The sequence below is a fragment of the Benincasa hispida genome, chromosome 9 (assembly GCF_009727055.1).
Source record: "Benincasa hispida cultivar B227 chromosome 9, ASM972705v1, whole genome shotgun sequence".
Lineage (NCBI taxonomy): Eukaryota > Viridiplantae > Streptophyta > Magnoliopsida > Cucurbitales > Cucurbitaceae > Benincasa > Benincasa hispida.
Window position 1 is genome coordinate 65088488 of NC_052357.1, and position 11203 is coordinate 65099690.

The 11203-nt window shown below is 34.3% G+C and overlaps 1 pseudogene; it reads right to left on the reverse strand.

Moving 5' to 3' along the window:
• Positions 1 to 279: 279 nt before the first annotated feature.
• LOC120084854 lies at positions 280 to 3431 on the reverse strand (annotated as a pseudogene).
• Positions 3432 to 11203: the final 7772 nt, after the last annotated feature.

Sequence of the window (11203 nt, forward strand, 5' to 3'; positions counted from 1 at the left end):
ATGAAATGAACTTATAAAAGAATGACACAATAACAGAAAGAGAATTTGTACATAATTGAAACAAATGATGAACAAAAATATATATATCCCAACTTTATATACATAAATTACCCACCCTTGGTACTCAAAAAAAAAAAAAAAAAAAAAAAAAAAAAAAAAAAAAAAAAAAAAAAAAAAAAAAAAAAAAAAAAAAAAAAANACAAAGAAAGAAAGAAAAAAAAAAAAGAAAAAAGTCTTCCCTTGAACATCATACCAACTTCCAATAAAGCAAGGTTTCATCCTCACATTTGATCATTGTCTAAAGTTAAGCTCTAAAACACATATTCTGTAATTAAGTTCTTCTTGGGCTATCAAATATGTTATGAATGATAATTAATTTGTGTGGTCAACCTTCCTGCCTTCAATATAACATTTCAAAAAATAATAAAATAAAAAGTTTATGTGTTTATCTTTTTCACAATAAAAAATTAGTCGACGGATTTCTCGAGCTGTTGTACGATTGCGGAGATGAATCCATCGCTCCCTGCAATAGATTTAATATGAATAACTAGATAAGAGTGTGCTTGAAAGTGATTTTGACATCATCTAATGAACTTATGCTTGATCGCATTTATTCATCAAAATCATTATGTTTGAAAGGACACAAAACCATAAATTTTTCTATACTACGGGAATAAGGAAAATTATCCATACTCTCTCCATTTATTGTGTGCCACATCAACATCATTTTAAAATTAAAATAGGGTCTATTAGAATTTATGAAGATAAATCTATGGTGTGAATAAAAGGAGTATGATACTCCTGTAGTACTAAAAATTTTCTTGACACAAAATGGGTTAATGTTTATTTAAAGAATACTTCAAAAGTAATTTTAAGAGTCCAAAACTTAATGCCAAATTAGTTTTTTGTTAGAATACTTTTTAGAGCTCTACATTTTTTATAAAAAAAAAAAAAAAAAAAAAAAAAAAAAAAAAAAAAAAACCTATTTTTAAAAGGGGAAAATAAGGTTAAAAGTAGTTTTCTTCGGAAGCAGAAATTCTTCTCATGAAAGTAAATGATAATGCAATGTTAAACTTACCAACTGAAGAGAAACTTGACTGCTGCTGCGAGAAGGGCTTGTGTCTCCATCAGTGTTGGGTGCATTTTTCTTCTGCCATAATTCTTAACTTGTTAAGCTCTAGAAGGATGACCTTCCCAAGATCCGGCCTATCTTTACGTCTTAACTCAGCACATTTGAGCGACAACTTAGCAAACGACAAAACTTCTTCAACAGGCCAATCGAGGATAGCTGGATCGACAAAGCTTCTTCTGCCATAATTCTTAACTTGTTAAGCTCTGGAAGGATGACCTTCCAAAGATCCGGCCTATCTTTACGTCTTAACTCAGCACATTTGAGCGACAACTTAGCAAACGACAAAGCTTCTTCAACAGGCCAATCGAGGACAGCTGGATCGAGAATATTTTCAAACGTCCCCTTCTCGATAGCTCTTTTGACATGGTGAGTCAATCCCGACTTTGAAGTTATTAGTTGGAGAAACATGATACCTAGCGAGTATATGTCGGATTTCACACCGAGCATACCGGTTTGTTGATACTCTAGATAAATGTAGCAAAATGTTCCAACAGTTGATGTCATTCGATATTGTGTTACGCTATCAGCAATCGATGGTGGTACAAGCCTGGCCAAGCTAACATCACTAATCTTAATGACAAAGTTACGATCGAGCAGAATGTTAGCTGGTTTTAGATCACGATGCACAAGAGGCTCTGGCTTTGTTTGATGCAAGAACAACAATGTTGTTCCAATTTCAGCTGCAATTTTGAACCTAAGTTGCCACAAAAGCAGATGCGTGTTTCCTTGTCGCAAAAGTCGGTCTTCTAAGCTCCCATTAGCCATGAACTCATACACCAAGCAGCCGTACTTGGGGCAAGCTCCAAGGAGGAGAACCATGTTTGGATGGCATATACAACTAAGTACTTCTACCTGTATGGAACGGTTATCTTTCAAGTCAGTTGATAAAGTTCCATATGGTTCTAATTTTCCAGAAATTGTATGCTTTTATTCATTTTAAAATTGGCTTGTACACTAGAAATATTTAGCTGAGAGTTATGTTTGGTAACAAACCTCTTATTTAAACAAAGATCGTCCTTGAGTCACATCCGGACGTAGAATCTTAATGGCAACAAGAGTATGATCAAGATCACACTTGTAAACAGGACCACATCCTCCTTATCTGATCCTACGAGATTCGGAAAAGAACTCTGTTGCCGCTTCGATCTCCTCGATTGTATACTTTCTATACCTGATATTATCAGTTTGTGTCAATGCATCAAAGGCCTTTTTCTTCTCTTCAGCTTCTTTGAGTGCTTTCATTTCAGCCTTCATTCTTTTCTGTGCTTCTAATTCTGCAATTCTTCTAGTTGCTTCAGCTGCCTCAATAGCTGCTTTCGACTTTTCCTTTTCTTGTTCGGCTAGTGCCAATGCAGCTTCACCCTGTCTCTTATACACATCTAGATGTGTATAAGAGACAGCTCATAGGCTGTACTGTACATTTCCATGGTTTGCTTGAGTTCTAGCTTCAGCCTCCGCATCTCAGCCTCAACGTCTTCCTGCGCACATTGTATAAAAGTTAGAGACAGTTGCAAATATAGCAATGAGACCCAAAATATCAGCAGATAAAGCACAATGCAAAAGAATTTACAGATATAGCAAAATTTAGATCCAACTCTAGGAGTTTATCAATGATAGACTATATAGCTAGAGTCTAACATCGATAGATTTTGTAATATTTGCAATTATTTAAAAATGTAGTTAAACAGTTAATTATTACCCCTGAAAATGTTGTCTATTACAATTACCCTAAAAGTTAATATAAAAACAAAGTTTTATAATGTAATCTCACAACTGAATCCTATGAATATAGATCAAAGATATATGCAAAGAATTTGTACTTCTAAAACTCTTCATGGCATAAATTGTATGAAAGAGGCTCTGATCATCAATATAAAAGATAGATATCCACAAGAATTACAAAAGTGAACGAAACCACTGATAACAAAAACAAGTAGCTCAGAACTTTACCATAGATTGTGATGAGATAGACAGTCTGTCACTATTTTGCGAGATAGAAGAGAATTCAGACGGAAAGTTTATATCGACCGACATTCGTCCCAACTGTAGAGACTCAAAGCTGAGAGTCAAGTCAAGATCTGTACTGCTTAAAATTTGTGGTGGTCGCTCTTCCTCCCACATCTTGACTGCCATAAAGTGAAGGAAATATATGATCGATGCTCGGTCTTCCCAAGCTAACAAAAGTTATATCTGAATCTTGCATAGACAAATCTCCATATGATGCTTTGTAATTATATCCTTTCCTTGTGAATGGGGACCTGCTTCCAACAATATTTTCCTCATCACTCTCCCTAAACATAATCAAGTTTTTCCTTTTGGTTTTACTACTACTTGAACACCATATCTTACTAAAAATGTTGTATTTTTCAATATTAATAGCTCACGTGTTAAATTTCATGCAATTTACACATACGGGTAGAGTACTAAGAACAAAAGATTAAATATATAATAGCTTACCAACTTATTGACTTAAGCTTATGAGTTTTGTACTAGTTTAACATCAAATCATACTAAAAGCGAGCACGCATACAAGTTGAGTACAAAGAATGAAAGATTGAATATATCATAGCTTACCAATTTATCAACTTAAGCTTATGAGTTTTGCACTAGTTTAACACTATATCACACTAAAAGTTAGCTCATGTACGAATTGAGTGCAAGGAAGAAAAGATTAAATATAGAATTAGCTTGCCAACTAATCGACTTAAGCATATAAGCTTTTGATAGGAATCAAGTAGAGATTGTTATTGAAATTAAACATGAAAAACATAAAAGAGTACGATTCTAATCTTCCTCCTACTCTAGAGGAAAATACCACACCAAAAACATAGAAAACAGATAAGTCCTTTTCCATTTTTATCCTTCGTCTCACAAGTATATATTACAAGTAGTCTAACATTACTCCCCTGCTTCAAAATTCAACTTGTTCTCAAGTTACAAAGTAGGAAATTGACAACAAAAATCATCCAACACCTCCCCATATAGCCTCATGAACTAGTAAATCCTTTCCATCGCACAAGGACCTCCCAAGCCTGAGTATACGGATTATGCCAATAACAATAGACCAACTTTGGTTCAGTTATCCACTCAAATAAGCCAGTGAATAGTGGTGAAGGACAACAATGAGGACCCGCTAACTTCTTCAATCGAGAAACATGAAAAACTTGGTGAATAGTCCCTCTATCTAGTAACGCTAACTTGTAGGCCAATATTTCTACCCTTTGGTGAAAGTTTCTCATTGCTTTTTTTAGCCAACAAAGTCTCACAATACGGTCCGATTTTCAAGAACACCCAATCACCCACTTCATACTCAACCTCACGCTGCTTCTTATCAGCAAACTTTTTCATTTGATCCTAAGCCACACGTAAGTGCTCTATGAGAATATTGAGAGTAGCATCCCTTTCCTTCAGTTGTTTATCCAATGTAGAATTCAAAGTGCTCGAATTCCAATAATAAATTAACGGCAGAGGCAATCTACCATACAGTGCCTGAAAAGGAGTGAGTCCTATGGAAATATGGTAAGTGGTATTGTACCAATATTCAGCCTAATGCAACCACTTGATCCATTCATTCGGACGCTCACTACAAAAAAAAAAATGTAAATATGCTTCTAAACAACAATTCACGACCTTTGTTTGTCCATCCGATTGTGGATGATAAGCTGAACTATGGTTCAATCTTGTTCCTGTAGCACAAAACATCTTTTACCATAAATGGCTCATAAACACTTTATCATGATCAGAAACAATGGATTTGGGATATCCATGAAGTCGAACAACCTTCTTTACAAAGATATCAGCCACGCTCTTGGCTGTAAATGGATGTTTCAAGGCCATAAAGTGGTTGTATTTTCTCAATCTGTCAACTACAACCAAAATAGCATCAAACTCATTAGCTTTCAATAACCTCTCTATAAGATCCACAGAAATATGCTCCCATAGAGCTTTAGGTATTCCTAATGGCAATAATAAACCAGCTACACTCATGGCTAAAGATTTATTTTGTTGATAAATCAAGTGGTTCTTTACATATTTCTTCACATCATTTTCGTTCCTTCCCAATAAAGTTCTTCAATTAATCGTTTATACGTCCTCGAGAATCCCGAATGACCACCAAAAACAGAATCGCGATATGTATGCAAAATAGTGGGTATCATTGTGGAAGTCTTGAAAAGAACTAATCGATTTTTATACTTGAGAACACCATGATTCAAAGTGAACCATGGAACACTACTATCATCCATCTACGATAGTTGAATAATTTCACTCAACTTGGGATCCTTTTCTATTACAGCACGAACAATCTGAACATCAAGGATTGCAGAAGCTGACAAAGAAGCAAGATTGATCATTGGAGGAACTCCTGGCAATGCATCAACTACCTTATTCTCAACCTCCAGTTTGTATTTCACTTCAAAATCATATCCCAACAACTTAGCAATCCATTTCTGATGTTGAGGTTGGATTACCCGCCGATCTAACAAAAACATCACATCTTTCAATCCATTCGTAACACAAATTTATGTCCCAATAGATAAGGTCGCCAAGGTTGTACAACTAATACTACGACCATTAACTCATGTTCATAAATCGACTTTGCACATTCCATAATATAAAAAGTCTGACTATAATAAGCTATTGGACATTTATTCTGAAGAAGAACGGCCTCAATTCCATGACCAGATGCATTCGTTTAAATTTCAAAAGGTTGTGTAAAATCAGGCAATGCTAGTACCGGCAATGTCACCATGCCAGTCTTTAATCTCTCAAATGCCAATTGTGCTTCAGTGGTCCATTCAAACATTTCTTTCTTCAATGATTGACTTAGAGGAGCAGCTAAACTTCCATAATTTCGAATAAGTCACTGGTAATAAATTGTAAGTCCCAAGAAACCCCTTACCTTCTTAACCATGGTTGATGTAGACCATTATAACATTACTCACAGCTTTTTAGGATCTGCCTCAACCCTTTTTTTAGAAATGAAATGACTCAAGTATTCAACTCTATCATATGCAAATTGATACTTCTTCTGATTGGCATACAATTCATTCTCCTTCAACACTGAAAGCACCAGTTGTAAATGCACTAAATGATCTTCTAAGATTCTTCTATAAACCAAAATATCATCAAAGAAAACAAGGAAAAACTTCCTTAAATACGGTCGAAACACCTTATTCATCAAGGCTTGAAAAGTGGATGGAGCATTTGTCAAGCCAAAGGCATAACTAAAAATTCATAATGGTCTTCATGAGTGCTAAACACCGCTTTTTCAACATCTTCATTGTGCATCAAAATTTGATAATATCTCGACTTTAGATCAATCGTTGAAAAGTAACTAGCCCCATGCAGTTCATCGAACAACTCTTCTATCATCTGAATTGGAAACTTATCAGAAATTATCACACTGTTCAAAGCTCTATAGTCAACCCAGAAACACCATCCCCCATCTTTCTTTTTCACCAACAAAATTGGGCTTGAGTAAGGACTGACACTTGTACAAATAATGTTGACATCTAACATTTCTCGAACTAACTTTTCCATTTCACTCTTCTGGTGGTAAGCATATTGATTCAGAAGAACATTTACCAGTTGAGCTCCAGTTTTGAGATGAATGTGATGCTCAATTCCTCATTTTGGAGGAAGTTGCCTTGGCCACTCAAAAACATCCAAGTACTCCTTTAATACCTCCACTATTAATTCCCTTAAAAGTTACCACTTCATCAATTCCATACCATTCTGCCAAGGATACCTTACCTTCTGTCCTTCGACATTCAATTAGGTAAGCTTGGTCATTCGATTCCCATGACTTAAATAGATGTTTCAAGCTTACCCTGGATTTTGTCAAACTTGAATCTCCCTTCAATACAAATGAATGAGCACCTTTGTTGATTGTCATGGTCAAATTTCTCCAATCCACCTTTGTTACCCCCAAAGTGAATAGCCATTGCATCCCGAGAATCACGTCTACACTTCCCATCTTCACGAGCAAAAAAATCTCATGGATAACAATGGAAGCCAACTTCAACTCAACATTCTTACAAATTCCCTTCCCTTTCACTGTCTTACCAGTACCCATAATAACCCCATAATTGGAAGTATTGAGCACTAGCAACTGAAGCGTCTCAACTACACGTTAGGAAAGAAAATTATGCGTAGCTCCACAATCAATAAGCACAATCACCTCCTCCATACCAATTGAACCTCACAGTTTCATAATGTCTGGATTAGTCAAGCCTACGAGGGAATTCAGAGATAACTTAACCACTGGTTCCAGTTCCACCATCGTCTGTTGCAATTCCACTATCCTTCCTTGTTCCTCCCCATCATCAAACACTTTGAACTCTTCAGCATTATCTTGAAGAAAAAGAATGTGCAACCCGCATTGATCCCTTACCTTTACAACGATGTCCAATTGTGTACCTTTCATCATAGTGAAAACAGAGACCTTTCTCCCGTCAAGCCTGAAATTCAGCACTGGATAGTCGTTTTAACAGTCCCCCACGTCGATTTCCATCTAGTACTACCCCACGTAATGTGATAGTTCTCATTGGAACCACGTCGATCAATTGCTTTTCCTCTTCTTTCTCTGTAACTTGAATAATAGGAGGTTGGGTCTTACCATCTAAGACACAGCCCAAACCAGCGACTTCTTTGTTTTCAACAAATTGACCACAAATCGTTCCTTGTTTTGTCGAACGGAAACTTTCCACCAAACGTAACTTCAAATCTTGCCAACTCTAAAATGGTTCATGTTCTTCCATCTTAAGATACCAATCAAGCGTTGCTGATTCGAAGTTAATAACTGCCACTGTTATCTTCTCCTTTTCCGCCATTGTGAATCTGAAAATATTGATCTACTCAAAACAACCATGAATCCAAATCGGTACCATCAAACACTAGCATTTCCATTTTCTTGAACTTACTCAGATCTTCGTCTCTTTCGTATGAACCTAATTGTGGTGTTTCCCCTATTTCTTTAGTAGTCTTTCGATTAACACTTGGCCTATCAACCACAATGCACAATGCATTCCCCTGAATGAGGACGTTTCAAAACCACTTCAGACGCTAAAGATGTAAAAAAAATTTGTATTTCATCTAATGTTTGTTGCTGTTTTTCAGCTTGGACATTCAAGCATTCAATACTTTTCGTGAAGGAAGTAAGACTTTCATCCATGAGCGGCAATTTCTGAAATTGACATTAATCTCTTCAATTTCCTTATTCGTCGCCTCCAAGCATTCCTCGAATCTCTTTTGTGCCATCTTACCTAATTTTCCCAGATAGAGATCTCTGATACTAATATGAAAGGAATCAAATAGAGATTCTTATTGAAATTAAGAGTGAAGAACATATAAGAGTACAATCCTAATCTTCCTCCTACTCTTGAGGAAAATAACATAGTAACACCACATATATACCCACTAACCGTCTTTTGTCCATCGACTCTCCAATAACTAACTCCTTCTTTTCCCTTTTTACCCCTCCTCTTATAAGTATGCATCATATCTGGTCTAACAACTTTCCACTAATTTAACACCAAATCAACACACATACGAGTTGAGTAATACTTGATTGTAGTCATCTCCATGTAGGCCATCATTTATCACAGGGGAGACAAAATAATAAACTTTTTTTAAAAAAATCAAATTTTGTTGCCACATGGCATGTTTTTAAGTGGGCTACATGGAGATGGGTGCAGCGTAAGTATTTTTCAAAATTAAATATATCATAACTTACCAACTTATCAAATTAAGCTTATGAGTTTAGCACTAGTTTAACACCAAATCATATTAAAAGAGAGCACATATAGAAGCTGAGTACAAAGAGCAAAAGATTAAATATATCATAACTTACCAACTTATCGGCTCAAGCTTGTGAGCTTTGCACTATTCTAATACCAAAACATACTAAAAGCAAGCACATATACGAGTTGAATACTAAGAATCAAACATTTATTTGAACCATGTAAAGGGTCCACACTAACCTCATGAAATTAGCCTCGTCTTGCGATTTACTAGGCACATCAAGGGGTGACTTATCCAAAGACACTGCTAACAAATTCAATATTAGTTCCATAGAGAATATTGAGACAACCTGTGTATTAGGTAAAAGGAAACTGGCTTGAAACAAGTTACCTCTTGCACTTGTAGAGTGAGTGACAGGGAAGTGGATGGGAACTTGAAATGTGGATGGGAACACTTTTTTAATTCAACACTTGGAATGTGGATGGGAACTTGAATATGTATTTTTAAGCACTTCTTTTTTAAAAAAATTATTTCAATAAAAATTTTCTTATATATATCTTGCATGTTTTAAAAAGCCACTTAAAATGGTTTTTCATTGCAATATATTCAAAAGTGTAATCATAAATATGTTTTTTTTTTTTACTACCTCTTTATGAAGACTTTTGGTTGATAACTTGAAAGTCTTTTTTTTTTTTTGTTATTAATCTATGTTTCAGGAATAGCTTTTAAATTACTCAAAGTTGTTAACATTAGAAAAAGAACTTCGGATTGTCAAAAATCAATTAAAAAGTATTTAAACCCACATGCTATGAAGCACAGATACTTCATGTGAGGTAAAGAATCAGTATCAGACACGTATCGGATACCGATACTTCCAGATACTTCCCAGATACGTATCTGACACGCGATTTGATGTATCTATAATTTCATATACTTTCCAGATACGTATATGACACCTAATTTGACGTATCTATTTCTATGCATTTTTTTAAAAGAAAAAAGACACGTAATTCATCTAATCTTTCCCAATCTAAAATTAAGTAACCTATTTAAAAAGCTCACTACTCAGTCCAAAACTAAAAGAAAAATAAATAAATAATGGACCAAACCCTAAAGTAGAATCATCTAATCTCCATCTTTACATTTGAGTCCCCACAAAGTCCACCAAAATATAAACCATTTGGATATCTTCAACAATAAGTTCTTCGTTTATCTTCATACTTATCTCTCTAATCTTCTTCTTCTTCTTTACAATATGAATCACTTTTTTATTGCATTTTATTAACTATTATACTTCAACTTTTTAGATGTTATTTTTTTTGTATTGTATTTTAGTGTTTGTATTCTATTTTGTGCTATTGTTATTAACTTGTATGCTAAATTTATTTATATCCTATATTTTTTAAAGAAAAATAATGTATCTTCAACGTATCAGTATCCTCATTTTTTTAGAAATATATATATATTAAAAATATATATATAAATGACGTATCCTTAGACGTATCCATATCTTAGTTTTTTAGATATTGACGAATTGCCGTATCGATCGTATCCGTATTGTGTAGCTGTATCTGTGTCTGTGCTTCATAGCCCACATGGAATAATAAAAGTAAGGTTAAAATAACATTTTAATTTCTATACTTTGAAGTTTGTTCAATTTTAGTCCCTATACTATCACAGTGTTCATACTATCAATCTCGTATTTTAAGGTTCGATTCCCCCATCCCACACTTTAATTACAATATCTTTCTAAAAAAAAATAAAATTAGTCTCTATACTTTCAATAAACCTTAAATTAATTTTTCCAAAAGTGCTCATAGAAATTTTGATTTTTTTTTTTTTTTTTTTTTGAAGAAAAGTTGCCAAACAATGAGCAATTGGATTTACAAACATTACTAGCCCCTTCCATCTTTGCTTGTCTCATATAAAAAATAAAATGAAATTATAAAAGAATGGCACAATAACAAAAAGAGAATTTGTACATAATTGAAACAAATAATGAACAAAATATATATATCCCAATTTTATATACATAAATTACCCGCCCTTGGTACTAAAAAAAAAAAAATAATAAGAAAAGAAAAAGAAAAAAGCCTTCCCTTGAGCATCATACCAACTTCCAATAAAGCAAGGCTTCACCCTCACATTTGATCATCGTCTAAAGTTAAGCTCTAAAACACATATTCTGTAATTAAGTTCTTTTTGGGCTATCAAATATGTTATGAATGATAATTAACTTGTGTGATCTACCTTCCTGCCTTCAGTATAACATTTCAAAAAATAATAAAATAAAAAGTTTTTGTCCCTTGTGTTTATCTTTTCCACCAA